This window comes from Panicum virgatum, chromosome 2K (genome assembly GCF_016808335.1).
Source record: "Panicum virgatum strain AP13 chromosome 2K, P.virgatum_v5, whole genome shotgun sequence".
Classification (NCBI taxonomy): domain Eukaryota; kingdom Viridiplantae; phylum Streptophyta; class Magnoliopsida; order Poales; family Poaceae; genus Panicum; species Panicum virgatum.
Window position 1 is genome coordinate 9508098 of NC_053137.1, and position 26196 is coordinate 9534293.

At 43.2% G+C, this 26196-nt stretch overlaps 1 pseudogene; it reads right to left on the reverse strand.

Annotated features, from left to right (window-relative positions):
• Positions 1-12118: 12118 nt before the first annotated feature.
• LOC120665569 lies at positions 12119-24651 on the reverse strand (annotated as a pseudogene).
• Positions 24652-26196: the final 1545 nt, after the last annotated feature.

A 26196-nucleotide genomic window follows, 5' to 3' on the forward strand; every position in this document is an offset into this window, starting at 1 on the left:
CCCTGTGCAGTTGAAGCAGCCTAAAAACCATTTTGCTAGCTTCTTAAACGTTTTCATCACTAACCGTAGGTTTTGTGAGATATATGAAATATGAACAAAACCACCAAATAAAACACAGAGAATTCGAAAATTCGTCTGCGGGTTCAGTGAATTTTCTGCTACAGCCAAAATCCTAGTATTGCAACCAATACACCTTACGGACGGCGGCGGAGGAGGTCTGGACGGACGGGCGGCAGTGGAGGAGGCCCGGACGGACGCCAGCGGAGGAGGCCCGGAGGGACGGCAGCAGTGAAGGAGGCCCGGAGGGATGGCGGCGGAGGAGGCCCGGACGGGATGCGGAGTCGGACGGGTGGTCTCGGCGGCGGCGGCGGCGACGGAGGCTCGGACGGGCGGCAGCGGAGGAGGCCCCGAGGGACGGCAGCAGCGGAGGAGGCCCGGACGGACGGCGGAATCGGAGGGGGGCTCGCGGCGGCAACGGAGGCGGAGGCCATTGCTATTTGTGAGGAGTCCGTGAGATTAAATGGCTCGGTGATGAACCAAGGCCGTGTTTGGTAAACGGTCTTGTCAAGATTTCACAAAACAACGAACTTCCGCATGGAGTACTAAATGTAGTCTATTTGCAAAACCTTTTCAGAGATGGATGTAACATTTTGAGATGAATCTAATGACGGTAATTAATTGAAATCATCCGGGCCTCCTCCGCTGCTGCCGTCCCTCGGGGCCTCCTCCGCTACCGCCCGTCCGGGCCTCCGCTGCCGCCGCCGCCGAGACCACCCGTCCGACTCCGCATCCCGTCCGGGCCTCCTCCGCCGCCATCCCTCCGGGCCTCCTTCGCTGCCGCCGTCCCTCCGGGCCTCCTCCGCTGGCGTCCGTCCGGGCCTCCTCTGCTGCCGCCCGTCCGTCCGGGCCTCCTCCGCCGCCGTCCGTAAGGTGTATTGGTTGCAATACTAGGATTTTGCCTGTAGCAGAAAATTCACTGAACCCGCAGACGAATTTTCGAATTCTCTGTGTTTTATTTGGTGGTTTTGTTCATATTTCATATATCTCAGAAAACCCACGGTTAGTGATGAAACCGTTTAAGAAGCTAGCAAAATGGTTTTTAGGCTGCTTCAACTGCACAGGGTGTACGACCAACGTGGTATGCTGTGGCGGCGTCGCCACCAACTGCACAAGAGATGATCATCCGAACCACAACAACGAGGCAAAACCTGTAGTGCCTGATTTAATATCTTTGTAATATTAATTTATAGTATGTACTATATAATATTTATGTGGTACATTGTTATGTATGTTCATATATTGTGAGACATTTATTTATGCAAGAAACTTGAGAATGTGATGTGCTACGTTTGTTCACAATATTTATGCATGAAACTTGAGGATTGTGATTTTATATGTGGTGTGATTCTATATGTGATTGTGGGATGTGATGTGCAATATTCTGTGATGTGTGAATTTTTCAATTTAGAGGGTAAATTCGAGATTTAATGGAAATTTGGTTGCAGGTGATGTTATTTTACAAGACAGAAGTACTCTTCCAACCAACTCTTCCGTGATATTATTTTTTTCAGGTGAATATAAAGTTCTACGTGAGAATGGCAGAATAGGGTTACCAATGCGAATAGGGTTACTTCCAAATATGATGAATCAAGGTGAGATGGCAGCTAACGTGTTACCATTGCGAATTTTTTTAGCTGCTCTTATTTTTTACGTTGCCATAAAATTTTATCATTCACCCTATAACCTTAGCCTTTAGAATAGGGTTAGATGAAAATTTTCCTTTAGAATAATATAACTACTATGATGTGATAATCAATGAAGATTGCTGGTTATATTAACAATTCACGCATCCATTTTTTTTTTTATTCAAGATATGGTCAGTAAGAAATTCACTAGGCTTCTACTACTCCTCCATAACCAATTATGCTTAGTGCTCTATACTTCTTCCATGCAGGACGGCTCTGCGCTAATTAGAACAGTGGTAACATTTGTAATTTTCTATCACTACATATAAGTACTACATTTTCAGTTGCTAATAATTAAATTGCTGCCATATGCTGGATGTGATATATGTGAGCTAACTATTATTCTTTTAACTTTTAATCGCTTGACCTCTTTAATGGTTTTCGATAGTCATTCTGCAAGATAATCTTCACATCCAGAGAGAAATGATAGCAGCACACAAGTCACATTCCTAAGAATGGTTGTTTATCTTTGTTTAATATCGTATATGTGTTAGCTTAGCAGTTAGCTGGTGACTTTGATTTTGTGGATTTGTGTGTGCAATATACTGTTCTCTTGACTTTGATTTACAACAGGAAATACCCCCGCCCCAAAAAAAACATTTGCCCTTGTTCAGATACACGTCTCTATCTGAACGCGGCGGGGTAGGCAGGGAGGGAATAGCTGGGGTGGAGGGGATGCGGCGGCTGCGGCTGTAGATGGTGCGACGGCGGCGGCACATGACGGCGCGGGGAATCGGAGAAGGAACTGGAGGCCGAGGCGGTGGGCGGGGGTGGTGGAACCAGCGTTCTGGAGTTGGGGGTATTCCATTGTTGCCTCGCCCTCAGGACTCAGGTGGTCAGGGCGTCAGGCCCTCCTGACCACGGGCAGCCGGCGCCGACCGGCCTCTCCGCGGGCGCGCACCGGACTGGACGGCATCTGCTGGGCCCGGGCGCCGTGCGCGGCTTGCTGGTGGGGTGGATCTGCCATCTCTTGGTTTAGAGATTTGGGGGATGGGGGGGGGGGGGGGGGGGGGGGGGGAAGCAAGTAGTGCCGCGGGGAGAAGAAAAGATCGAGCCTCCGCGCCTTCCGTTCCGTGCGTTCGGCTTTATTAGAAATCAGAAGATAAGAGATAATCTCATCCATAGATTAGGGCTAATCCTAACCATTAGATTAGACTAATAACTGATTAGCAGTTACCCATGTAAACCCAACAGGTGTCCGTTGGTGTACGGACACGTCCTTTGGTGGAGGGACGCGTCCTCCCTGTTCTCCTGTACATATATATTCAGAGATCAATGAAATGATTCAACCGTTGTTCCCAAATCTCTGTTCATTCACATTCTCATTCAGTTATCAGCACTGTCTCTATCGAGCGAGACAGAGAGAAGGAGAACGACGAGAGAAAGAGAACGCACTCTGGAAATCCATCGTTAACTCATGGCACCAGTAAACTTGAACTTACCGTCACATGTCGCCAGAGGATTGTTCTTCGCCCTTTGTCGCAACAATGGTGTTCGCCGTGGCTCGTTCCACCACTATGGCCGCCATGGCCAGCGGCGCAGCGTTTTCGAGCGCCTTGGGCCTCGTATCCGCCGCAACGCTGGCAATGGAGGTCGTCGCTTTGGCCGTTTTTTTTTTTTTGACTCTGCTGTTAGCGGCAACCGCCGGCAATGGAGTCCGATCCGTAGTGGCCGCCATGCTTCTCCACGGATTGTTCGTCTGCAGAGCCAGCCTCCGTCCCCTCGCCTAGGCAAGGACGGCGCTGGTCCAAGCAACGTTGCGCCAGCAGTGGTTGAAGCCCCGGCGCCACCAGTGGTTGAAGCCCCGGCACCACCAGTCGTTGAAGCCCCGGCGCCGCCCGTTGACGAAATGGTGGCAGAGACTGTCGCTGTGCCCGCCTACGCTCCCATGCAGGAACCGATGTCTCCGACACCAGCACCGCCACGCTACTGGTGTGATTTCTGCAAGGAATTCGCGCTGATGCCGCACACGCTCGAGTATTCCTACTCGATGCCATCACCGACACCGGTTGCTTCAGCGCCGCCTCTCCATCCATGGTTTCTCGCCACACTCGGCAGCAGGCTCGCGGGTCGTCGTGGCGCCCAGCCCCTGTTCTCCGCCGCCCCAGAAAGAAACTTCGACTCCACCTCCGCCCGCCACACGCGCGGAAGCCGCGGGCCGCATGAAGGCGCAGGCCCTCCCAGGTCCTCCACCGGCAGAGGCGCTGCCGACCCCAACACTTCGGCACCTCGCCGGCCGCCCGGCAGTTGACCGGCGCCCCGACGTCCGCGCTGGTTCTTGGAACCCGGCGATCCACGGACTTCCGAGTGCAGAGGTGCTCAACATGGGAGCCTACGGCGGTGGCTTCTACTCTCCCGATGAGGCCATGAGGGGGAGTCCTCCAACTGAGAACAACAGCTGCGGCGGCGGCACCATGGAATTGAGGATCGGGAGCAGTACGTGGGAGGAAGAAGCTAGGGATTTGCTTCTTGATGCAATGGATTGGCAGGCCTTTATGGCCTGAACGTCACCTGGGCTTAGGGCCCATCCACGTAATCCCTCCTCCATTCTACTGTGCACATTGCTGTGCCTAATGAACCTCATTCACAGAACTTGTTTGGCACAGCGGCGACTTATTTATTTTACTCTGTTTATTTAATTTTCAGCATAAATTCGCATAAGACTCTGTTAAGTCTCCAATAATTTTATGTTGTAAAATTAGCAGTAGCATATTGTACGATTATGTTCAGTTGTTGAATTTACAATAATTGTACTCGTAATATTTTACCATTGTAAAATATCCATTTATGATGTTATTCAAAGTATTTGTCCTGGTATGTATGACAAATCCAATAAATAATATCCTTGTTATTACGACCATTGATCCTGCAATATGTTTATTTATTTATTTATTTTGCAAACGATCATTTTGTTTAAGCCCTTTTATGCTTTTCAACTTTAATGCACTATGCGCTTAAACAATGGATGCGGCATTTTGAGTGTATTTTCTCACATTTGTATAACACGCATGTTCTCTATTTGTTTGTTGGCCATACACAAGGTAGCACCACAATTACTACTGCGGGATACTAACTATCCTCAACGTGCGTACCCAACATCACAAATTAGAACATTTGGTCTACATTTTTTCACAAAGATGACTACCAAGAACTTGCATTCCTATTGGCCATACACAAGGTAGCACTCTAGTTGCTACTGTAGGATCTACACTAAGTCCGCAACTTAGTGACTATCCTCAACGTGCGTACCCAATTCGTTTGCTAAATTAGCTAAGGTCTACATCAAATTATTGATGACTATCTTAAGACGTGTTTATATAACTTGCATAATTATTTGGCATCTACTGTGTTAAGCTTATGCCTATTTTGAGGTCTACGCCTTTATGGTGACTACCTCCATTCTCTTATTATGCACATGAGATTTTTTACACCATTAATAATACAAGATTTATCTTGTTTTTATTTTGTATCCCATAATTACAACACACCACAACATTTTAATAACTTAAAATGTTTCGATGGTTTACCATGTGTAGGATTAATGGATGCCAAAGAGTTCGAACAATTAGCTCTTGACGGCCACAACTATCCAACATGGGCTGTGGACGTAAAAGTTAGTCTTTCATCCCGTGGACTTTATCGAGCAGTTGCACCACCTGTAGAGGGTGCTGAACCGCTTGATGATCAATATGTATTCTCGGCCTTATACATTATTAGGAGTCACATTCATCCTGATCTTAAGGCCGAATATTTGTTGGAAGAAAATCCACGAAATTTATGGACTTCTCTTAAGAAACGTTATGAACAACAAAAGGCACTTATCCTGCCCGCGGCCAATTATGAGTAGACCCAACTTCGCTTACAGGACTTTAAAACTGTAAGTGATTATAACCATGTTGTTCATAGGATATGCTCAATGTTGCAATTCTGCGAGAAAGAACCTTCAGATGCGGATAAGATAGAAAAGACTCTATCTACTATGCTTCCCTCTGAAAGGATTCTTCAACAACAATATCGTAAAAGGAATTTTTAGGTTTATTCCGATCTTATTCATACATTACTTGAGGCCGAAAAACATTCCGAACTTATGGTTTGGAATAATCAGCAACGCCCTGTAGGGTCTGCTCCATTGCCTGAAGTACAGAAGGGTAAGAAAATCCGCAAACGCAACAAGAAATTCCAGAATTGTGTTTCCAACAAGGGTAAGAACATTTCCAAACACAGAAGTGACAAACCTGTGTGTCAAAAAGTGTGGCTGTTACAGCCACATTACAAAGAAATGTAGTACCCCGAGTCATCTTGTTGATCTTTACTTAAAGTCCGTGGGACGTGGACGTGCTACTCAAGGACAGAAGTATGAAGCCCACTTCAACTATCAACCTGACACCACCAGGGAAGAGGCTAGTTGTTCGCAACAAGTTCCCGAGGAACCAAGCAGCAACCCCATACCAGGAGGCGAGGATCTTGCTACAGAGAATATGATCGTGGAATACGCTTCCAACGACATATTTGGAGACCTCGAATAGGCTCCCAATCTCCAAAAGATTCCAAAGTCTTGATGTCCTATTTACTAGTATTTGTAATATTTAGCACAATTTATGTCTTAAAGTGTTGTAAATAAATAAGGTCATCACTTTCTTAGGTTGCATATAAAATAAATGTACTGGATACATTTGATATTCAATAAATATAGTATGTATTCTATATATCATCAATGAATTTCATATTAAATTCTTCATTTATATATAGATTTATACGGGAGTCGATCCAATGGACGAGGAATTGTGCCTTGTGGATAGTGGAACCACAAATTCTATACTTAGGGAAACAAAATATTTCCAAACTCTTACAAAGAAACAAGGAAATGTTTTGACAATCGCGGGACGCGATGCAACGATAGTTGGCACTGGTCGTGCCACTGTTGTACTCCCTATGGGTACCCATATTACAATTGAGGATGCACTTTTGTATCCTGATTCAAAGCGTACCCTACTAAGCTATAAAGATATCCGTCAAAATGGTTTTCATATTGAAACCGGTGATGACAATAATGAGGAATTTCTCCTCGTTACTAAAAATAACGGATATGGCAAACAAATTGTTGAACAAATTCCTTCTTTTCCATCTGAATTGTACTACACATACATTAAACCCGTACCACATGTTACGTATAAGGTAATTTTTTAGAATGTTGATACATTCAAAACTTGGCATGACCGCCTTGGCCATCCTGGTGTAGGGATGATGAGAAAAATTATCAGCAATTCAAATAGTCATGAGTTAAATATTGCTAAATTTCCCAAATCATCGGATTTTATGTGCACTTCATGCGCTACGGGGAAATTGATTTTACGTCCATCACACGTTAAAATTCAAAATGAGCCACTCAAATTCCTTGAACGCATTCAAGGCGACATATGTGGCCCCATACAACCTACATCTAGACCTTTCAGGTACTTCATGGTTCTAATAGATGCATCTACTAGATGGTCTCATGTGTGTCTTTTATCCACACGTAACCATGCTTTTGCAAAGATTATTGCTCAAGTCATTGGACTTAGAGCACAAAATCCTAAACACCAAATTCAATCAATTCGAATGGACAATGCTGCTGAATTTTCCTCAAAGATTTTCAATTATTATTGTATGGCTTTAGGAATTCAAGTTCAGCACTCTGTCTCATATGTCCATACACAAAATGGTTTAGCAGAATCTCTTATTAAGAGAATTAAACTCATTGCAAGATCCTTACTACAAAATTGCAACCTTCCAACTTCATGTTGGGGTCATGCAGTCTTACACGCTGCAGACTTAATTCAATTGCGACCAACTGCATATCATGTAGTCTCTCCTATGCAATTAGTACGTGAGAATACGCCAAATATTTCCCATCTGCGAAAATTCGGTTGCGCGGTATACGTATCGATCTCACTACCTAAGCGTACCGCTATGGGCCCACATAGGGAACTGGGGATCTATGTGGGGTATCAATCACCGTCGATTATTAAATACCTCGAACCCCACACAGGGGACCTATTCATGGCCCGGTATGCTGATTGCATATTCAATGAGGATCATTTTCCGGCATTAGGGGGAGATTATAAGTACCAAAGTGAATGCCAGAAAATCAATTGGGATGCCCAAGGCATTTCCTCCTAAGATCCACGTACTCAAGAAACTGAACAACAAGTTCAGAAAATAATAAATTTGCAACATATTGCAAATAATCTGCCAGAAGCATTTACTGATTATAAAGGTGTCACAAAGTCCTCTTATCCTGCACGGAATGCACCCGAAAGAGTAGAGGTACCAAACAAAAACATTCAACTCCTCCCGCTTCCAAAGAAGAGGGGGAGAAGTAAGGCTGCTCCCAAGGATGATGCTCAAACGAAGCATCAGAGAATTCCGCGAACTAAATCTACAAAATCAGTAAATACAAGCCAACCTAAAGTTGGTAGATGCCCAAAAGTGGATACAAATCCCATACCAGGACCAAATCCACAACCCGGATCAATGGTGCACCCAAATACTGATCCCGGGACATTGGAACACCCTGACTCCATAGTCTTAGGAAATGACGAGTCACACAAAGGGGTGAAAGAAATTTCCATCAATTACATTGACTCTGGAGAATCATACGATCGTAAGACTACTGTTGTCAACATATACTTCTCCGCGGCAATTGCAGAAATCTTCCTAAACGATCTAGATCCCAAGACCATGACAGAGTGCAAAAAGCGCTCGGACTGGACTCAATGAAAAGAAGCAATCCAAGCTGAGATAGCCTCGCTCACTAAAAGAGAGGTATTCACATCTGCAATACCTACACCTCCCAAAGTCTTTCCTGTGGGATTCAAATGGGTTTTCGTCCGGAAACGGAATGAAAACAATGAAGTAGTGAGATATAAAGCGAGACTAGTAGCACAAGGGTTCACGCAGAAATCCGGCATTGATTACAATGAAACCTATTCTCCAGTAATGAGTGGAATTACTTTCCGATACTTGATATCATTGTCAGGTCAAAATCATCTATCTATGCAGTTGATGGATGTAGTGACAGCATATCTTTATGGGTCACTTGATTCGGATATATACATGAAGGTTCCTGATGGAATCCAAATTCCGAATCCAAACACAAATCGCAATATGTATTGTGTAAAGCTTAAATGGTCACTATATGGCTTAAAGCAGTCGGGACGAATGTGGTACAACCGACTAAGTGAGTTCCTTCTTAAGAAGGGATACCCAAATAATGATGATTGCCCATGTGTTTTCACTAAGAAATCTCCAATGGGATTCTGTATTATATCCGTGTATGTTGATGATTTGAATATCATTGGCAACCCAAAGGATATAGAAGAAGCACGCAATCACCTCACGACGGAATTTGAGATGAAGGATTTGGGTAAGACCAAATATTGCTTAGGTTTACAACTTGAACATCTTCCCTCAGGAATACTAGTGCATCAATCAGCTTATATATTCAGAAAATATTGGAGAAATTCAATATGAATAAATCGTATCCATCTAAAACCCCGTTGGTTGTTCGTTCTCTAGAAATGGAGAAAGACCAATTTAGACCACAAGAAGCGGGAGAGGAGATACTGGGACCCGAGGTTCCATATCTCAACGCCATTGGAGCACTTATGTATCTTGCAAATAGCACCAGGCCTGATATCGCATTTGCAGTAAATTTACTAGCTAGACATAGTGCTCAACCTACTCAGCGTCATTAGACGGGAGTAAAGAATATCTTCAGATATCTCAATGGCACAAAGGATCTAGGTTTATTCTTTAAGAAAAATCTTGATCCCAACATGATTGGATATACAGACGCTGGTTATCTATCTGATCCCCATAATGGTAAATTCCAAACAGGATTTGTATTCCTACATGGAGATACTGCTATTTCATGGAAGTCTTCTAAGCAAACTCTCACGGCAACCTCTACTAATCACTCTGAAATCATTGCACTATATGAGGCATCACGTGAATGTGTATGGCTTCGCAGAGTGATTAACCACATACAACTGTCATGTGGTATTGGTTCAATCGAATCACCTACAATTATCTATGAAGATAATTCTGCTTGTATTACACAGATGCAAATAGGTTACATAAAGAGCAATATAACCAAGCACATTGCTCCTAAGCTGTTTTATCCCCATGAATTGCAAGAAAGCGGGGAAATAAACATCTTGCAAATTAAGTCATGTGATAATCTCGCTGACCTCTTTACTAAATCCTTACCAACTTCTATGTTTCAAAAATTTGTACATGATATTGGTATGCGACGACTTCGAGATTTGCAAGAATCAGGGGGAGACATCTCATAGATGCTAACCTATACCGGCATTATATTATACTCTTTTCTTTAACAAGTTTTACTCATGAGGTTTCTTGTTGAAGTTTTTAATGAGGTAATATTAACATAAGCATGTGTCATATTTTCTATTTTCCCCACCGGGGTTTTTGTAGGAAATATCAAAGACACATATTGCCCTCACAACTCATTTATGGTTTCTCCTGAAAAGGTTTTTCATGTGAAGTTATTCAAGAGGCAATATCAATAATATGTCGTCATATTTTCTCCTAATTTTCCCACTGGGTTTTTAAAAGGAGTTTTAGCGACATATCAATTTATATTACTCCTCATATTTTTCCTAAAAGATTTTTGAGGGAGTTAATTTTATGTCATATCTCCAATTTTTTTCCCCACTGAGGTTTTTAATGGGATACCAATGACATAGTGATTTATTCAAATCACAAACCTATATGCTATTTTCTCCATATTTTCTTATAAGGTTTAAAGGAGTTTTTATGGCATATCCATATATTCCTTAGATTTTCCCACAGGGTTTTTCGAGGAATCTCAGCTTAAAGCCACATTGATCTCGAAGAAGATTCGATTAAGGAGGAGTGTTAGAAATCAGAAAATTAGAGATAATCTCATCCATAGATTAGGGCTAATCCTAACCATTAGATTAGACTAATAACTGATTAGCAGTTAACCTTGTAAACCCAACGGTTGTGTCCGTTGGTGTACGGACGCGTCCTTTGGTGAAGGGACGCGTCCTCCCCGTTCTCCCTGTACATATATATTCAGAGATCAATGAAATGATTCAAACAATTGTTCCCAAATCTCAGTTCGTTTACATTCTCATTCACAACAGGCTTCGGGGAGAGCGGAGGGTCGTGGGGGGCTACCGGGCTGGGAGGTTTGATGGGCCAGTTGTGCCGAGCTGGCTGGGCTACATTTTTAGCACAAAAAAAAAGAAATAGACCAGTTTGGTATATGATTTCAGTTGAAATGTAATTCTATTTTTATTCTAGAACGGGAAAAATACACATACTACGATAGAAGCAGAATTCCTTCATTTGGCAACGGGGCACGGCGAGGTGGAGGGGATGGGGGCGGGAGCGGGGGCTGCGGGACTGCTGGAGGCACTACTAGAAAACACGTTTTAGGTCCACCTCAAAAATATCAGTATGGATACTGGTTCATTTTCGTACCAGTACTTCTAGGGTGGATGGAATTTATGAATAAACCTTAGGTACTTAAAGTTCCATACCTTTATGTAATAGTTTGTAACACCAACCGGTACTTATGTCTAGCCTTAGGTACCGGGTGGTAACACCAACCGGTACCTATATCTAGCCTTAGATACCAGGTGGTGTGTTACCAACCGGTACCTAAGGCCCTTTATGGGTTGCTTGAAAAAAAAAATATCTCTTCTCATCACAAGTGTTGTGTAGACGAGATGGTAAAGGAGGTACGTGCGAAGCAAGAGGTCACGAGTTTGAATCCTAGCTACCGCACATGTACGTAAATTCTAGATTTAATATTTTTCTTTGATGACGAGAGCCTTAGCCACCGGTTTTTTTACCCGGTGCCTAAGGCCTAGACTTTTAGTCCTGGCTACGGAGTACCGGTTGGAAAAACCAGTACTCAAGGGCCTCACAAACCGGTGCTATAAGGCTATTTTCTTATAGTGAGGGGAGGAGATGGAGGCGGAGAGTGTTGGAGAGAATGGGTGGGTCCACTAGGCCAGCCGTTCACGGTTTGTTCGGTTGGGCTGGGCTAGGTGGATGCTGCATAGAGCTCGTTGCCTGACAGGTACTTGCACGTCCTCCGCTGGTCGGTGGTCACGTCATTCATGTCAAAGACAAAATATACTGCTTGAAACTGAAATCTCTTCTCATGTGAAATCAAAGAGAAACAAGATAAAATCCAAGATGTAGTAAGACCCTCTTTGGTAGGAGTGGACTCCAGCTCCAGCTTCTGCTGAAGCCTTTTCAAACGGCAATAACGAAAATGGCTCCACGGGCGGAGCACCATGCAAGCTGGGCCTAGAGCTTTGTCCCCATGGAGATAAGCACGCAATTTCCTTGCATAATCAACTACTCCACCCCATAACAAAGTTGTAGTTCGATCATAAGCCTAGAAGATTTGGAGCCTCAAAGTTATGCAAATATGACTAACCTTTTGAGAGGTCCGGCTTTATTGCAATTTGACCAACTATGGATCGGATTAAGTTTAAAGGTCCAAATGTGATCCAAAATCAACGCACGGACTATTATCTAGTATTGAAAAAGGCCGGGGACGGGGAACAAGCAAAGCGAAGGAAACCACCGAACCGATTGGCTGTATGGAGCTCGATCACCACCATACTTTGGACTTCAAAACAGGTTTGTTTGGATTCCTGGTAAGCTGGCCCCGCACGTCTTCCAACTCTGACCTGTAATAATAGTCCTCGTCAACCAGAACTTCCTTGAGGCTACGGAGACATGATAGCCCAGAAAAAGAGATAGGGCCATCGGAACATAGCAGCTCAAGCCTAGGCGCTGCTCCTTCTTGAAACTCCACCGAGCTGATGCCGGGCCATTGCAGCTCCAGCACCGTCAAACTCGGGAATAAAGCCTCCCGATGGCAAGTGAAACAACATGGCTCTTCAGATTTGAAAGACCAGTTCGGTAGACGAAGGATGGCCAGGTTTGGTAGCTTGCCAAGGACTTGTATTGTTCCATCTATCTCCGTTAGCATGGTGAATTTTAGCTTCAACTTCACAAGGTTCTGAAGGCTTCCAACCCAGTCTGGCAATTGGCCTAGAGTGCCCAACAGCTTGAGGCTCTCGAGGTTTTTTGGAGGCGAGCGCAGGCCATCCAAGCAGCCACGTAGATCTGCCTTCTCCCTTGATTCCACTAATAGTGATTTCAGGCGGCTGAGATGTTCAAGGGTGGAACAAAATTCTTGGCAGTTCTTCTTGTTGATGCCTGTCACCGCTAATTTGTGCAATCGGGTGAGCCTTTTAATGTCCTGTAGGATGAAATTCCCTCTTGCGATGTTCACAGTACCCAGAGTGTGCAGATCTTTTAACTTCTTGAGCCCCCTTGGAACTACCACGCCACGTGGATCTGCAAGCCTCGCTATAAAAGGGAACGCGACGCCGCAGCACCACGAAGTGCAAACATCACGCCTATTTAATGGCCTATCATAATATCCACCAGCACGAATGTATTGTAGCTTCCTAAGCTTGATAATGGCCTGCGGCAACTTGATTATTTGTGTACCAGTAATATCTAGTGTCTGGAGTGGCTTCAAGTTACCCAGTGAATCTGGTAGGTGAAATATACCTTCACAGCTTCTTAAAGAAAGGTATTTCAGGTGCACGAGCTTCCAAATTGAATTGAGGTGGTGATTCACAAGACCCTTGGTGCTTTCCAAGTCTAGCACACGCAGCAACCTCATCTTGTCAGAAATATAAAATGGTTTCCACTCACCAAACACAGTTAACGACCTTATCCGTGACAAGTCCAGCACTGTGCTATCAAACTCACTTTGGTCACCCTCCCAGTTGCTGCTTATAGCAAGGTGGCGTATGGTGCCCTGGCTGTTTAAGCTGCGGCCTTCTTCCATTCTAAAGACAAGATTTTCCTCCACTGCCTTTGAGATGCTGATTTCACGCATGAGATCGTGGAGTTTGCAAGAGGAACTACCTTTCCTACTACCAGTTGGTTCTTTGATAGGTAGGATCATGCTTCGGTCAATGAGTTCCATGAAGTAGCTATCAGATACTTCGCCCATAGATTTGCCACGCACCTCGCTTGAGTAACCCTCTGCATTCCACCGGTGCGCCAAGCGTCTGCGGCTAATACTGTAGTCTTCAGGAAAGATAGATAGATACAAGAAACAAGACTTGAGATAATATGGTAAACCATCATAGCTCTTCATAAGGATAGTTTTTATTATGCCAAGCTCTGGATTCATCTCCAACTCAGCACTAATATGCTTATTCAATTTTCTCCACACCATGGGAGTCTTTGCTTGCTTTGCCAAGAAGCCACCTATAGTGACTATTGCAAGGGGAAGTCCACTGCACTTCTTCAGGATTGTTCTTGCCTCTTCAATCAATGCGGGATGGTCATCCAAATTTATGGCTTTTTTAAATACCTGCAATTGGTCGAATCAAGTTGCTTAAGTATTGTAATACTAAATGAGGTATATAAATAAAGTTCTTACGGTACAAATATTAGCCTAACCCTTTTTTACATATATAATCTCACATATAACGAGCTGTTGGTGCCCAACCACAAAAATATATAAGTTTTTTGGTTAGGTGGCCAAGGGAGTTGACGAAGAGAGATAAAAGTTGGGCTACCGTTACAACCTCTTGCTATTCCTAGCCTTGTGGGTGTGTCATCACCCAAGCTCTGCTCTAGAGCTTAGAGGTCTAGTATCACACCTAGGGGTGGTAAAGAGCCCAAAATTTTGAACTAGAAAATCTAAGGGCCGGGCCCTAAAAGAGCTGGGCTCTAATCTTATACAATTTTGAGCTAAAAAATTTAAAAGTCTTGATGGGCTGTGAAGAGGTCACTAGAGCCATAACCCATTACCACCCCTCCACACCCATACTTCTCATCCGTACTATCTAAGCTATACCCTCCGCCCATCAGTCACCCGCCTCCATTCCAGCTTCAATGACCAGTTTTATTGTAGTGCGAGGAGTTGATGACCACAGTGCCACTATAGAATCTGCTATTCACATGCATGCATCTTAAGCACAGAAGAGGCTACAGGTTCAACACTTCAACTAGCGATGCTCGCTAGTCACAACCTATTCCACTTTATTGTCTCTAGTCTTTGGTCACACCCACCTCTGAGATCATTTTTCCTAGATTAGTTAGTGTTGTTCTCATAACCTACAAGTAATTAAGCAAATTGAGAAAGATTAGGTATCAATACCTTTTTGGTGAAGAGATCCAAAGCGTCTCTATTTTGAAGAACTTCCAGCATGTAAATGTCTTCTTGTTTTGGTGAACAACACTTCGCGATATTCTCTTCTCTTGTGGTGATTACGATCCTGCTCGCATTTTCCATTTTGGGGAGACTTTGTATTATCATGTTCCATTCCGCAGAAGAAGACAAATCATCGAGAACAATTAGACACCTCTTTCTTTCCAAAAGCTTACCCAACTCTTCCATTGCATTTCTAGTGCCTGCCCCAAAATCAACATTTCCTTTCCTTTTAGAGGATTCTGCATCTAGCTGCATAAATAAGCTCTCAAGGACCTCTTCAAGAACAAATGGGTGCATGATTGTGACGCAAGCACGCTTCTCAAACAAACCACTTAGCTCTTGGCTTTGGTAGACCTCTTTGACTAGTGTCGTTTTTCCAAGACCTCCCATTCCCCAAACTGAGATCACTGTACATTGCTGGTCATCTTGTTGTGAAATTAAATTGATAAGATCAGACTTCTCTTTCTCACGGCCCACAAGCTGAGATTCCATCAAAGCACATGAGATCGTCCCAATACGAGTAAGGCTATTTCTAACCATCTTTTCATTGTTGCCTACCAATTGATTCTCAAGAATCTCATCTGTCTGCATTGCAATGTTGTTAGCACCATGTATGACTACACTTGAGCTAGAGCCTAGCTTCATTAATGTGGTTTGACTGTGAAGAACCTGACACAAGTAGTCTTGTGAATGTTTAGATGGATTTTCCAACTCTTTATAAATATATGAGAATCCAAGCAGACCATAGGATCTACACATACAAGCTACTGATTCAATAACTCCAACTTTTGAAAATTGAATAACAAAGAAGGAAGAAATTTATGGCATGCACTTTAATTAATATCCCGTACATAATTCCTTAATTTACAAACCAAGAACAAAGTTTAAGGAGACCTGTAGGTCGCTGGCTACCTACTAAGGAAACTCCGATTTGATCCATCAGCATACTAGGAGGCATCTACCTCAACCTGATCACAAGGAGAGGTCCAATGCCACAAATACCAAACTGTCATTAGGACATACATAGTAGTATTCTAATTATCATTCTAAGTATGAACTAATTAAGGTTATTTTCCTGGTTGCTTTTGTAGAATCAAACCCAGGTTATTAACATATGTGTCGTTATGGAATGTTTATTGTGGTTAAGCCACTAATGCTAGAACTATAGATTGAAAGGCTTGGATTATTTTTCTCTTGAATTATTAAGAAACTTCAGTTTTTTGTTCCATAAAAGTTATAGTAGAGTTAATCTTTGTTCACATTTGAAATTTTTTTCTCAAAAAACATTTCATGTGTGTGTGCGCGATCACCACAAATTCCATGGAATAAAGTCCAATTTTCATCTGCATGTCCATGATCATGTACGGCCGGAGAATTGCATGGGCTATTCATGTTGTGCAGGTATATATGCCTCAAGCCGATTTCCTTAGTAGTTCTCAAGCATTGTTAGAGAGTTAGGAATCATGACTCAATTACGTAACGAACATGGCCCCATTAGGTCATTTCTTGTGATTTTGGTGATTGATTGACAATATGATCATGGGACTAACAAGTTTGTCAAGTGAATCATATTAGGTCTCAAGGATAAATACAAAGCCCTAGCTAAACAAGGATCTGAGAAAGAACTCAAAGGAATGCAGAATTGGTCGAGTTTCACATAAAATAACAACACCGGTTAAACTGACGCCCGAACACCGGTTAAAGCAACGCTCAAAATTTGATCAAATGACATGGAATTCTGGATATTCTTGAAGATAATTTCATAAGCTTTCAATAGAGCCCAAGATCATCAAAAATGGAGTTCCAAGTCAAAAGTTATGGTCAAAACATGAAGCAGCTGATCTCTATGAGGCACCGGTTAAACCGGCACCCTAACACCGGTTAAAACGACGCTCAAAATTTGTCAAATGAGATGGACTTCTGGATAATATTGTAGAGTATTTCACAAGCTTTTCATAGAGTATAAGATCATCGAAACCAGAACTCAGAGTAAAAAGTTATGACCAAAATACGAAGCATCACGAAGCTGATTTTTTAGAGTGGCCGGTTAAACCGACGCCAATAAAACAAGCATTAGTGCATTCACCATACTATTGTCCAGAAAGCATTTTTTTTTTGCTCCAGAAAGTTTCTTTAGCATCGTTTAAACTGACGCTATCACTGGTTAAACCAACGGTACTTATTTCAGCTGCAGAGCTTGTCAAAAAGGCCAACAGCTAGTTTCAAGCTATTAGTGACTGGTTAAACTGACGCCCATGTAGCGGTTTAACCAACGCTTTGTGCAAAAAGCCCCCAACGGCTACAAATGGCTACTTCAAGTTTTTGGTCTATATATATGCCTTCCTTGGCCATTTTGGAGCTGCTGGAGACCATAGAAGACACATATACAACTAGAAACATCTCCAAGCAACCATTGAGCTTAGTGATCACATCCATAGGTTTTAGCACAAGATTTGTAAGTGTGAGTGCTAGAATTAGCTCTTCAGAGAGTCTGAGAGCAAGGTGCTTAGCCTTGTGTCTTGGTTCTTGAGTGAACCACAATGGTATCTTGGTGCGTCGGCCTCCTTGGAGTCTTGGTGGCTCGCCGGCTAGTCTTTGACCCTCCGGCTTGGTGTGGAGCAGCGTCTACGAACTTTGTGCGGGGGGCGTGGAGACCCCTATCTTTCATGGAGAAGCTCCTTAGTAGAAAACGGGGCCAAGGTGACTGGGAACTTGTGTAAGCCTTGGTGGCATTGACTTTGTGGAAAGTTAAGTATCCCCGAAAGAGACTTGGGGACCGAGAAGCAATACTATTGATTGAGTGCTTTAACAACGTGGACTAGGGGTGGCATTTGCCTACCGATACCACGGGATACATCCTTGTGTAAAGAGTTCGCTTCCTCTCGTCCCCTCTTTACGTTTCCATATTTATTATTGCAACTTGTGTGCCTTTACCTTCTTAGTGTAGTATCTTGCTAGAATTGGCTATAGGTTGCAAAACTCTTTTGGAGTGAGAGTTTCACACTAGAAGAACCATAGTTGCACATCTAGATAGCACGTTTTAGATTAAGTTTTTGTGCAAACTAGTTGGAGCCATAGGTTAAGGTTTTAAGTTGTCTAATTCACCCCCTCTCACTCTTAGTCTATGAGCACTGAATCACTTTCAAATTATGAATGAGAAATTGGACAAGAATCATGACCACCAGAGAGCATTACCGTATACATTAAAAGTGATCAGGTGCTCTAGCCTAAGAGGGGGAGGGGGTGAATTAGGAAACTTAAAACCTTAACCTATAGCTCCAACTATTTTGCACAAAAATTTAATCTAAAATATGCTATTTAGATGTGCAACTATGTTTCGTCTTAGTGTAAACCCTTATCCCAAAAGAGTTTAGCAATCTATAGAGCCAATCCTATCAAGATACTACTCTATGAAAGTAAAGGCACAAAGATTGCAATATGAAATGCGGAAGCTTAAATAGGAGGGATGAGAGGAAGCAAACTCTCGACATGAGCATTTATCCCGTGGTTCGGATTGCCACAAAGGTGCCCCTACATCCACGTTGTTGAAGTACTCACGAAGAGTATTGCTTTCGGCAATCAAGTCTCTTCCGTGAACACAATCACGGTCACCTCGATCCTGCTTCCCACTAATGAGCTTGCTCACAAAGGGGTCTCCACGTTCCCCGTACAAGGTTGTCGTCGCCGCTCCACACCAAGCCGGAGGGTCGATGACGTGCCGGCAAGCCACCAAGACTCTAAGGAGGCCGGCACAGAAATACAATGGTGGTTCACTCTAGAACCATCTCACAAGGCACATCACCTTGCTCTCACACTCCCTAAGGAGCTAACCTAGCACTAACACTCACAAATGTGTGCTAAAGACTAAATATTTGATCACTAAGCTCTTTGGATGACTTGGAGGTGGTGTGTATGGGACTTCTAGGAACTCCAGGAACTCCAAAATGGCCGGAGGATGCCATATATATAGCCCACAGACTCGAAGTAGTCATTTGTAGCCGTTGGGAGCATTTCTGCGTAAGCATCTGTTTAACCGGTGCCTAGTCATCGGTTTAACCGATCACTAATAGCTTGAACTAACCGTTGGCCCTTTATGACAAATTCTGCAGCTGAAATATGGTACCATCGGTTTATCCGGTGATAGCATTAGTTTAACCGGTGCTAAAGGAACTTTCTGGAGAAAAAAACATGCTCTTTGGATAATAGTACGGTGCATTGCACCGATGCTTTTTTTAGTAGCATCGGTTTAATCGGTGCTTATAGGAATCAGCTTCAAGTTGCTTCGTATTATAGTCATAACTTTTTACTATGAACACCGATTTGGATGATCTTGTACTCTATGGAAAGCTTGTGAAATTCTCTACAAGATTATGCTAAAGTCCATCTCATTTGACAAATTTTGAGCATCGAAATAACCGGTGATAGGGCATCAGTTTAACCGGTGCCACACAGAAATCAGCTTTCTCGTGTTTTGATCCTAACTTTTTACTCGAAACTCCGATTTTGATGATCTTGTACTCTATGGAAAGATTGTGAAATTCTCTACAAGATGCTGTTGAGGTCCATCTCATTTGAACAAATGTTGAGCATCGGAATAACCGATTACCATCGGTTTCACCGATGGCTGGGCATCATATTAAGCGGTGCTGCTATTTTAAGCCAAACTCGTCCAATTCAATGTTTCTTTAAGTTTTTTCTTCGTGTGTTGCTTTGCTAGGACTTTTGTACTTCATCTCTAGGATCTAGCAATGTTCACTTCACAAACTCATTAGTTTCACTGATTGCGTTGTCATTCGATCACCAAAATCACTCGAAATGGCTTACACTACTAAAAAACAATTTGAAGCAACGCCTCAATATTTTTTGGAGCGAACCAAAAAGTCACCCGTTCCTATAAATGGGGCGCTGGTACTGTAGAAATGAACCATCACTAAATATGACATTTGTAGGGATGGCTCGCCCCCTCAGCCGCCCCTGAAAATGGGTGCGATTTTTAGGGGCGGGTGGGGGGGGGTGAGCTGCCCCTAAAAATGGCTGAGGGGTTGAGCCGCCCCTACAAATAATTTTCCAAATTATTCCAAAAATTTATTTATTTCAAATGGGGATGCAAACTATTTCAAAACAATGTGCAATTTTTACCATAAGCATGTACTGTCACGTAGAACTGTAAAAAAATATGAAAAATACAATTCGACACGTTTAGTATTAAAGAATGTTGAAAACACAAAGTTAGCCTTAAGTTGTATGACATAGTAGTGTGACATAGGTATATATTATTGTTTCAAAACTTTTATTCATTATATGCTCTAATATATGATTTTGATATTTTTTCTATATTACACATATCATAATATTTCTATGGTAAAAATTTTACAATTTTATCATGTGTTTTACTATTTTATTTCCATTAATCCAATTTTCTGAATAATTTGGAAAAATATTTGTAGGGGCGGGCCGGGTCCCCTCCCGCCCCTACAAACCGATTTGTGGGGGCGGGCCAGGCCCCACCCGCCCCTACAAATACATTCCATATATGCCTGCCTCCCCTCCGTCTGCCTCCTCCTCCGCGCCCTCCTCCTCTCCTCCTCCTCCTCCTCCGCGCCGCCGCCACATCCTCCTCCTCCTCCTCGCCGCCGCCGCCACCACCACCTCCTCCTCCTCCGCGCCCTCCTCCTCCTCCTCCTCTACGCCGCCGCCACCACCTCCTCCTCCGCACCGCCGCTACCACCTCCTCCTTGTCCTCCTCCTTCTCCTCCTCCACGCCACCACCCCTGCCTCCACCAACGCCGCTCATCCTCCTCCGCGCCGCCGCCGCCGCCTCCTCCTCCACCGTCGATGCCCCGATTTGCCGCCGCCCCGACCTCCGGCGCCGCTCCTTCGCCTCCTGTTCGACATGGTGAGCTCCCTCCCCTTCCTCTCCCTCCCCTTCCCCTTGACCACGCCGAGTGGGCCATGCATGTTAGGGTTAGGGTTAGGGTTAGAACCTGTCGGGTTAGGGTTAGGGATTAGGGTTAGAACTTTTTTCATTTCAATGTGAATAGGAGTACATGAATTAGTGAATTTTTATTACACTACGAATTTCATTACTCATATTTACTCAATGTGAATACTGTTAGGTATTTCGTGGTGGCAGTCGTGGTGGCGGTCGTGGGCTTATGGACGATGGTGATGCTCAACAGCCAGGCATACACTTCCATCAAGCCATTGCCTTGCCACCGAGTGATCGAACGCGCGAATCAATTCCAAATGTTGTAAGTTTCATTTGTTATTTTCATATAGTTTTGCTCACATACAATGTAACTTATCAACCTTGTTAGATGGTTTAAAGATGTTGTCGAAGGTTTGGGTGGTACTACTCCTGTGGTTCACCTCGAGCTTGTTCGGCAACCGGATATCAAAAGGGCACATATTTCTTTTCAAGTACCTGTTCGACATGTAGATTTCTCCTCAATGGAACCAGGAGAGGATCCATCCTCCTCGATGATACTCATGGTTTCAATTGCCACAGTGGGTGGAGAGGCACCCATTTGGACAACTTATGAGAGGCTAGCGGTGGAGGCATGTCTGCAGCAACTTAAGGATCATGGGTACTTTGTGCCCAACTTTTCAATGTTATTCTGACTACAGAGAGGCTTTGTCGGCTTACTCGACAAGACAGAGTATGAGATTTACTTTTTAGTCATTATTAACTTTAGTAATGTTGCATTATTCTTTCAACTTTTATAATGTTATTATCACCTTTCAGGATCTTATTGATGGTGAATATACGATTGCAGCAGTTAGCTTTCGGGCTATTCTGAATCAAGTCATGGACACTTTAGGTTTGACTTGCATGGGTGGAGAGCCATATTTTACAAGAGATTTAAGGTTTCAAGCAAAGCTCTCCTTTTGCAGGGTAAGTCAGTCTAACACTCCATTGTTCAATATTTGTAGTTTTATATGTGGTAGGCATTGGGAAGCGGAGGAGAGTGCACTTGTTCGTGCTCTTGTATATTTTGATGAAGTTCTACGGTGGACGATTGGAGACCTCAACTATCTTAGATATCTACGGTTGCGAGCATTTCAGTAGCTTCAAATTTGTAATATGCATGGATGTATCGCTACTATTATCATTGAACAGCTTGTACTGCTACTCCTTTATCTTATGAAATTTGATTTGATTGCATTGTTATTTGAGTGTTGGATCAGAATGGGTCAATATAGATCTAGCTTGGTTGATATATAAAGCGAGAATTTGAATTTTAAAACACACTGCGAAACAAATTAAAAATGAATTACTAATTATTTTGACGGGTCGGAAATTCATTTGCAGGGGTAGCCCGCCCCTGAAAATGGATTTGTAGGGGCGAGTGGTGGGGTGGCCCGCCCCTGCAAATGTGTTTTTAGGGGCGGTTTCGTTACCCGCCTCTGGAAATAAGTATTTTTAGTAGCGAGAACTAACAACGGGCGCGCTATACCCACCCCCAAAAATGCGTTTTTACCCGCCCCAACAAATGCTTTTCGTATTAGTGTTAAATGAGGCCATGTTTGTTACATACATGTGCAAAGATTCTCGCGGTGCAATCATACTCGTCTTCATAACCCTTCGCCCAAATTTGGATTAATATTAATACATCATATTTTATTTGACTTGACTGTGATAATATGGTTTAAAGAATACTGGTTACTGAAAGCACCAATATAATGATTTTATTGGAACAGATATAATAATGATCTAAATAAACGGGAAGATGTAAGTTAATTAGATGATTATAGCCTTCAATAGATATTACCTTATTATAGGAAGCAAAAATACTATGATCAACAGATGATTGCTTGATCTCTGACACTACACTTTCTTGGTCATCACATAGGCTTGCAACTTCACCATGATACGATGATTCGGCTTCTTTTCTTGTTGTTTGGAAAGTATTCCTTGATCTCATCCCATTCTTCAATGGTGGACAAGTCATTAAGCACAATCAGATAGCTCTTCGTATTCACATGCTTACTGAATGCATCAACCAACTCATCTTGCTTCATCATCCCCATCTTCTGAAGAACTTGAATCCCAATGTTTGTTTCTTCTTGTAACTTCCCTGCTTCTTCAAAGGAAGTTCGGTAGAATTGACTCACAATGCACTGGAAGTCCTCCAGTGCATTGAAAGGACGCACGATCCTGATCCAAGCATAGAGCTCGAACTTCTTGCTTCTCTTCAGATTATCGTACTCTCCTCTGATGATAACGCTCTGACCAAGAAGACCACTTGTTCCCCACACAGCGATCACTCTAAGATCCTCGTCACCCTCATTGATTAGCTGGGAAAGATCTACTTTAGCTTTGTCCTTCTGCCTCCTTGCTTCCTCAATGCCAAACATTGTTGCATCAGAAATGCTTGATGACCCAGCACCAGTTGCAGCAGGCTTGGGGCCACTAGTGCCCGTGATGAGACGATACCTTACGTTCCTCTGGCTAACATCGTCAACCTTAGCTCGGAGCTCCTTCATTTGTGCGGCCACACGGTGCCGATCAAGCAGCGTCCGTGGGAAGCGCCACCAAGATGGCCTCCCAAGGCGAACCGCGAAATCCTGGAGGCAGTCTTCGACGTCGTAGGACACGTCGCGGACCTGCTTCACCCAGGTCTTGACCACCTTGTGCTCGTCTCGCTCCTCGTGCGCAGCCATCAGGAAGGCGAGCATCATCTCAAGCTCGTCCCTGATGAAAGCCTGATCACGCTGGACGCCCAGCTGCAAAGCCACCTCCTGCGCGATGGTGGACTTGGCGTAGCTGAGCGCTCCATTCAGCACAGACTTGCCGACGCTCAACGCCGTTGCTTCCATGGCCACCCTTTTTCGCGTCTCTCACGCACTGGGGTTGTGAACAGTATAATGGATCAGCTGAGTTGAGGAACAGATAATGATCGGAATGATATGATTATGTTCGAAGACAAGGATTTGAAAGATGTCAGACTCACCGTTTTCCTTCCTGGCTAGATGAATCAGCTCTTAACTTTTGTTTTCTTCTTTGAGATGACAAGAAGAACAAGGAGTCCAGGATGCCTGGTCAACTCATCCTACCTAGCTATCAAGAATACTTGCCGTCGGCGTGCGAGCACGGAGGGCGGTCAGGGAAAGGAGATATATGGATGAACCCCGGCGGCTGCGCATCGGATCCCGGCGCTGATCGACTACCGGCGGCGGCCGCTATGGGCGCTTGACCCGCCGGCGGCCACAGCTCGATTAGCGCCGGCGCTGGGGCAGCAACGGATGGGTACGTAGCAGGAGGAGGAGCAGCAGTGGATGGGTAGCAGCCTAGCAGGATGAGCAGCAGCAGCGGACAGGAAGCTGGGACGGCGGACTCACGGAGAAGCACGGGCGGCAGGGAATCTTGCAGCGCTTCTGGACATCATGGTAAAGGTTAGGAAGGGGAACGAATGAGTTAGAAAAATAAAGGGAAAGAAAAAGAGAAATGATTGGTTATCAAATAGTGAATGCTGAATTATTAATAACGGCAATGATGAACCAAATTAGGTAGACTGAAAACTAATGGCAGTTGGGAGGATGAACCAAACAGCTGGGGAGCACGATGAGAGATTCCACCACCAGACAAGGTACCAAAACCAATGCCTGCGGACAACCTCGCTCGGCTTCCCAGTTTGGCAGTTTCCCATGTACCTACTCCCAAGTCCCAACTACCATTTGATGACAGCTAATCGAAAGCAGACAGAAGAAGCCAAGTAGGTCAAAATCAAATACACATTAGGTCTGCGAGTATTTGGGTAGATGACAATCTCCAACAATTCATGATACGTATGGAAGAGGGATTAATACTAAAAATCAGAATGTTTGGAGAACTAATATGCTTAATGTGCTGATATGCATCCTCGCTAAGCTCTTCATCCATCCAATTATAAATAAACTAGCAAGGTGGCCCGCACAAATAGTGCGGGTAGCTAGTTTTTATTTTTATTCTTCCATCTCCAATTTTTAAAGTTTATTCATACATGCATTTATTTTGATTTAATGGCTGCGGTATCTTTTCTCCATCACGTGTCGTGTGCATGCTCTATAAATTTATTTTTATAGCCGGCAAGGTACAATCTACTTTTTTATGTTCACCCTCCTCTATGGTCATCATCACTCTCTCAAAATCTTAGTTGTATTAACTTTTTTCTATTCATAGTTTTTTAGTAAAATGCTATTAAATTGTACTTCTCCATGGCCATGCCAATAGTTTTTTAGTTGTTAACATGTTTTCTAAATTGCACACTAAGACCATCTCCAAAAGTACCCTAAATCTATTCCCAAAACTCATTTTTGGAAGTAACCAGCAAATTTCGGACTCCAACAGCTCCCCAAACCAGCTCCCAATCATTTTCTCCTAAAACTTCTTTAGTTTTGATTTTAAAGGTGAAACAAATTTTTTTATGGAGTTGAAACTGCTTTTTTAAATATTTAGCGAACTATCTTGTTGATGGCAATGTGGTAGTTTTGAGAACACTTTACAATTTAGTGAGTGAGAAGAAGCCGGTGAAGCTATTTTTTTTCTCCTCTTCTATATTGCAAGCTATTCTAGGATTTCATTTGGGCTTCTTGGACGAAGCTATTTTATTTTTATGCATTTGTTAGAACTTTATCACAAACTATTGGAGAAGCCCAGCAAATAAAACCCTAATAATTGTTAGGGTTACTTGTGTTACCGTCGAACGTACTAGTGTTTGAGATGTTGACATATAATGAAGGGCATGCAAGACTCAATGAATGTCATAGTCAAATCACTACTTAGCTTTCGATATATGGTGATTGATATGTAATAATTAATATTTATTTGGTTATTTATAATTTGATAAAAAGTAGAAACATGCATCTTTCTAACTTTTTCAAATTATTGGTACCATAGGAAAATTTAATGTTAGCCAATGAAAATTGCAGTTACATAGTTGTTATAATCTACAGTGCCAGACAACTAATCAAGCAAGTTGTAGACATACGTAATTGAGACAATGGTTAATTCATTTTAAAAGAAGAAAATGAAGTTGTACCTGTAGTGGCAATAGCATGAAAATTTTAATATCTGTGCTCTTTATTTAAGTATAATTTGCTTCTAAATATCAATTGGAAATGAAATGCTATTTTTCATTTTTTATAATTTAGTTTTTTACTATTTATTTACCT